The sequence below is a fragment of the Dasypus novemcinctus genome, chromosome 23 (genome assembly GCF_030445035.2).
Source record: "Dasypus novemcinctus isolate mDasNov1 chromosome 23, mDasNov1.1.hap2, whole genome shotgun sequence".
NCBI lineage: Eukaryota > Metazoa > Chordata > Mammalia > Cingulata > Dasypodidae > Dasypus > Dasypus novemcinctus.
This window is the reverse complement of record NC_080695.1, coordinates 18581498-18587427: the sequence shown is the minus strand read 5'-3', so window position 1 is coordinate 18587427 and position 5930 is coordinate 18581498. Positions and strand designations below refer to the sequence as shown.

Sequence of the window (5930 nt, the reverse complement as noted above, 5' to 3'; positions counted from 1 at the left end):
AGTCACATGCAAAACTCATGCAAGAATATTCAACCTAAACTTCACAGATTATACAAAAATTAACTCCAAATGATCATAGATCTAAATGTAAAACTCTAAAACTTTCAGGAGAAAATCACTGTGTGACTCTGGGTTAGGCCAAGAGTCCTTACATATGTCACCAAAACCACAATTTGCAAATTTTAAAAATGATTAATTGGACTTCCTCAAAATTATAAACTTTGCTCTGTGAAAGACACTCTAAAGATAATGAAAAGACAAGATACAGAAGTGGGGGAAAATATTTGCAAAATATATGTTCCACGAAGGACCTGTATCTGTAATATATAAAGAACTCTTGTAACTCAATAAGAAGACATTCCCCCTCTCCAGAGAAAACATAGGGAACGGTTTCCCCAAAGAAGGTAAAATAGGTACAAGAAAAGATGCCTAACAGAATTGGCCGTTAGGGAAATGCAAATTAAAACCCCAATGAGAGATCCAGATAGTGGAGTGACACACTTCAGGGCTCTATCTCCCCAGAGAAGCTTTGCACAACCAGCAAGAACTGGTGGAAACAGCTTTTTCAAAACTCCAGAGAACAGGAATTTGATTGGCTGAGCCCTGGAAAGGGCGGCTGTGGCCCAGGGGGCAGCGGGAAAGCCCCTGAGGGGCCTGGAAAGATGCTCTCCACCCCCCGGCCTGGGTTTCAGCCTAGTTCTAAGCTGGAGAAGCTGTCGGGACTTGCTCCGCTCCACGCCCAGAAGGCCGCATCCCCTTGGCGTGGCCTCCAGGCCTCCGGCTGGCGGGTGCTCGGGTGCCCGAGCCCCCGGAGCAGCAGGGCTGGAAAGGAGAATCCGGAACTGGGGGATGCCGAGCACCCCCTCGGTCATCTCAGGTGGGCGCCTAGATCCAGACGGGCCGGTCAGGAAGATGGTGCTCTGGAAACAGGAGGAGTGGAAGAAGGTGAGAAGCAAATGGTGATAAAAAGAAACAGTGAGCCCAGTCTGCTGCTACCAGAACCCATTGCTCCCACTCAGTCTGGGGTTACCACAGTGACAGAATGCCAAAAGTCTGTCCCTTGTGGATGGGAAAGAGTCATAAAGCAAAGGATATCGGGGAAAACAGCAGGAAGATTTGATGTATATTTTATCAGCCCTCAAGGACTGAAGTTCAGATCCAAAAGTTCCCTTGCCAATTAAATCTGCACAAAAAGGAAGAGACTTCTCTTAAGCCAGAAGGTTTTGATTTTACTATGCATTCCAAAAGAGACATTAAATCAAGATGTAAAGACTGCAGTCTGACAATTCAAGCATCCTAACTGCCAAATGAAAGTTACATTTTAAGCCAGATCTCAGGACACGAAGTACGCGGAAAACAGATGGGTTTCCTCTACCAGGTAATACTCAGAATTGCAAGTGAGCAGAGAACTATCTAACTTTACTTCTATTCATTTGCTTTTTTTTTTTTTTTTTTGATAACACTTGTTAAAATTAAAGTTAGTAGATCGCATAGAACGTTACATTTAAAAAACATAAGAGGTTCCCATATAACCTACACCCCACCCCCACCCCAACATTTTTGTAAATTGTATTTTTTGAAGATACATACATCACAAAAAAGGTTACATTATAAAAAAGTTAGAGGTTCCCATATACCCCCCATCCCTCCACCCCACTCCTTCCACACCAGCTATTCATTTGCTTTTGAAAGAGGTGGAGGGTGTTAATGATACTAACTCCAGAAATGTCAGAAAGTCCAAAGGAAAAGTGGCTATTTTGAAAGAAATTGAAATAGAGAAAACTAAAAGAGGGTGCCAGAAAAGTCTTCCAGATTCTGTTCAAAGTATTAGAAAGAGAGGATCTGTGTGTAATAAAGCAGATGCTGAAGATGAGTCAGCCACGAGGAAGTCAGCTCCATAGAACTCTGCATTTCCAATGCTAGAATGATCGATGAAACCCTCGGTATAACCAGCAAAGAAAAGAGACTTGTAAAAGAAAAATCACTGAGTTCAGGAGCAAACTTCCGTTTTGAACAACTAACTTGTGGCATCATAAACAAATTATGTTCAACCAAAAAAGCAGAGCACCAGAAGTGTCAGGATGGCTTTTAGAATCTGAGGAAATCAAAAGTGGAAGTTGAGGAGATGAAAGAATATTTGCATACTGACATTTTGAAATGTGACTCCAAAATGGATAACTGCTCACAGACCAAGAAAACGGAAAATATTTCAAGAAGTCACCAGTCCACAAACACAAATAGAAAAAGGAAAACCAGCTTTCATTTTCCCAGCAAGTATATTAAAGAAGCTCCTCGCCCTCCACGGCAAAAAGCCTTTAAGAAATGGATTCCTCCATGATCGCCTTTTAATCTCGTCCAGGAAACACTTTTTCATGATCCATGGAAACTTCTCATTGCAACTGTATTTCTCTATTGGACCTCAGGCAAAATGGCAATACCTGTGCTTTGGGAATTTCTGGAGACGTATCCTTCAGCTGAGGTAGCAAGAACTGCAGACTGGAGAGACGCGACAGAAGTTCTTTAAACCTCTTGGTCTCTGCGATCTTCGAGCAAAAACCATTATCAAGTTCTCAGATCAATATCTGACAAAGCAATGGAAGTATCCTATCAAGCTTCGTGGGATTGACATGACATGACATGGGATATGACAATGACTCTTACCAAATTTTTTGTATCAATGAATGGAAGCAGGTGCACCCTCAAGACCATAAGTTAAATAAATATCAAGACTGGTTTGGGGAGAATCATGAAAAATTAAGCCTGCCTTAAGACTCTTTGAAGTTTTCAAACTTGTTTTTTATGTGTTGCTCGAATCTTAGGAGCTCCATGAAGCACCACCAGCCACCTTGGACAGGTGTGTAGATTTTACCCAGCCCAGCTAGAGGCTGGTGTGTATTTTCTTAATGTTTGTGCTACCTGTGGATTTGTGTTACTAACGTGCTAGAACATACCTTGAGATTAAAATAAATAAATAAATAATTTAACAATGCAGAACAAAACAAACAAACTCCAGAGAACAGTTAAAGGACTGCAGTAACAGAGCGAACGCCGAATCAAGAAAAAGCAGTCGGATCTTGTGGTGCCCTGACTGGGCACCACCTCTATGCCCCCCGCCCCCAAAAGGTCCCTGGCCCCAGTTCCAGAGGGAGCAGAGTAGCTCTCATGTACATGCCGGAAGCATGTGAGTCTGGCACGGTTTCCTTGGTGGTGATCTGAGGGATTCACCATCTCAGAACTTGTCCCGAGAGTAGAAACCTTCTCACCGAGCCCTACTACAGAATGCAATGGGAAATTTCTGGATAAATTGCAGTTGCACTTGACTGCAACAGAACAAAACCACAACAAAAAAACCTATTTGTTTTGTTTCGTTTTCCTTTTAGAACTAACAAGTAAGTTCAGCAAGTTTGTAGGATATAAGATTAACATGTAAATTTCAATCACATTTCTATATGCATCCTATTTGTTTTTGTGTAAAAAATGCTTTTAAATAAAATATGCAATGGTAAGAGACATTTTCAGCAAATACATAATAAATTTGATTAAAAGTGTATGCGCAGCAATCAGAACAGAAAGGACAAAAATTGGTCCCCTGAAATCAGGATTTTTAAAATATTTTTAAAACAGTTTTCACCAGGATCTGACCTTGTAAGTCTGGCCAACTACAAAAGAGCTTGGATTCTTAAACAAACAAACAAACAAAAAGAATATTGTTTTTAGCTGGAGACATAATAAGGGAAATTATTTTAGTTATGGAAATCGTGTTAGAAAATTATGAAGAGGGAAGCAGACTTGGCCCAGTGGATAGGGCATCCACCTACCACATGGGAGGTCCGCGGTTCAAACCCCGGGCCTCCTTGACCCGTGTGGAGCTGGCCCACGCACCCTGCTGATGTGTGCAAGGAGTGCCCTGCCACGCAGGGGTGTCCCCCGTGTAGGGGAGCCCCACGCGCAAAGAGTGCGCCCCATAAGGAGAGCCGCCCAGCGCGAAAGAAAGTGCAGCCTGCTGAGGAATGGCGCCACCCACACGGAGAGATGAGACAACAAGGTGATGCAACAACAAAAAAAGAAACAGATTCCTGTGCCGCTGACAACAACAGAAGCAGACAAAGAAGAACACTGAGCAAATAGACACAGAGAACAGACAACTGGGGCGGGAAGAGAAATAAATAAGATAAATATATCTTTAAAAAAATTTATGAAGAAAAGACTACAAAGACATTTTACTAAAAGACACTCTAAAGACATTTTACTAAGACACGTTTTTCATTTTACTAAAAGTGAAAAATCTTCAATATTTTGAATGGATCTTAAATGTGGGTCTGGGTGGAGGTCGGGTGCAATACAATGGAAGAGCGAGACCATAATGCATGAGAAAAGGTGGGTCCCAGGGAGAGAAGGGCGTCCCGAGGAGTGGATCAGAAGCCAACGGGCTCATGCAGCTCAGCCAGCGAGTAGGGAGCACACAAGCAGAGAAAGACCCCTGGCCTTCTGCCTGAACTGTGGTCTGGGGTGAGTCAAAGATTGGCTAGTTTAGAGCAAATGGGTGCAACAGGAGAAATGGACGAGGGGCCCAAGGGCAGTGGGAATGGTCAGCTCATCATGTGGGGCCAGTTGTGGGTTTGGGGTGAGGCATGTGGGGGGTGTGGGGGGTGACCACAGATGTGGGTTTCAGCTTTGGGAAGTTTATGCCCCAGGAGTGGAAAGCTGTTTATTAACTAGATCACTTTTGAGGCAAGTAGCTTGGCCAAAGTGAGATGGATGCTAAGGCAGCACACAAATTTTGATAGGACATTCAATTCAGCCACCAAACAATTTCCCATAGAATATGAGACCTAACAATATCAAAGATCAATCGATTCGCGATTTGAAACACTGCAAGTATACTTTTGTTTAGCTTTAGATGAGTGTTTTGTCTTAAAAGACTTTCAAATTTACCAAGAAATGTCCATTTATAGCATAAAAATTCACACTCATGATGTAGATATTTTTGTATCTTTCACATCTGTTTAATGAAAACTTTTAGCTAGAGATGAAAAAAATAGTTTATATTACAACAGAAATAGAAGACGATGAATTTAATTATTTGTGTTCTTTGCCAATACTTGTTGGTTGAGTCATGGAAGAGTTTTACAAAGATTTATTGTGCTGTTAATTCTGATTCAGGATTTTCTTGAAATGAAACAAAAGCTTGCCAAATATTCAATAATCGAAGGGAAAAAAGGGAAATTTGATTTACATTTTCTCACTGATATCACACTGGACACTTGAAGCCCCAAGGAAAGGAAAACTTTATTTGTGACTTAGCAAGATAGGTTTGAAACCCTATGTTGAAAATGAAACTTTTCATAACACAATAATTATTTTACATATTTTTAATATGAATCAATATGCAGAAGAAAAATTAATCACACCCAAGTGAGTTATGTAAGTTGGCTACAAAAACTACAAGAAAATTTTGAAGAAGTCTTTAATATTGATATTCAAGAGTGCTTTCTAATTTATTTAATATCTTCTGAATTCATTGTCAATAATAGTGAGTTTACATAAGAATTTATATATTTAGCTTAGACAGAAGTAGTTTTGAAGCTGACAATTCTTTTGCTTCAGAGTCAAAGCAATTATTGTAAAAAAAGATGAACCAGGATTGTTGATACGGGTGAGAGTATTGAGGGGAAATTATTGATTGGTATTCACTTCAGTTGTTGGAAAACCTTTAAGTAAGTTTGGAACAATTTAGGAATATGAACCCACTGTTCTACTGCAAATTTCATAAAATCTAAGTACATATCAGATATGTCTAATGAGAATGTAGTATTTGAATTGAGATATGCTGTAAGTGTAAACTATAAACTGCATTTTGAAGAACTGGTACAAAAAATGTAAAATATCTCATTTATAATTCTTTGTGTTGCTTACATGTTGGAGTGATA

General features: G+C 40.4%; 1 pseudogene; it reads left to right on the top strand.

Annotated features, from left to right (window-relative positions):
- The first annotated feature begins 662 nt into the window (after positions 1 to 662).
- On the top strand, positions 663 to 2803 carry LOC101439431 (methyl-CpG-binding domain protein 4 pseudogene; annotated as a pseudogene).
- The last annotated feature ends 3127 nt before the right edge of the window (positions 2804 to 5930 follow it).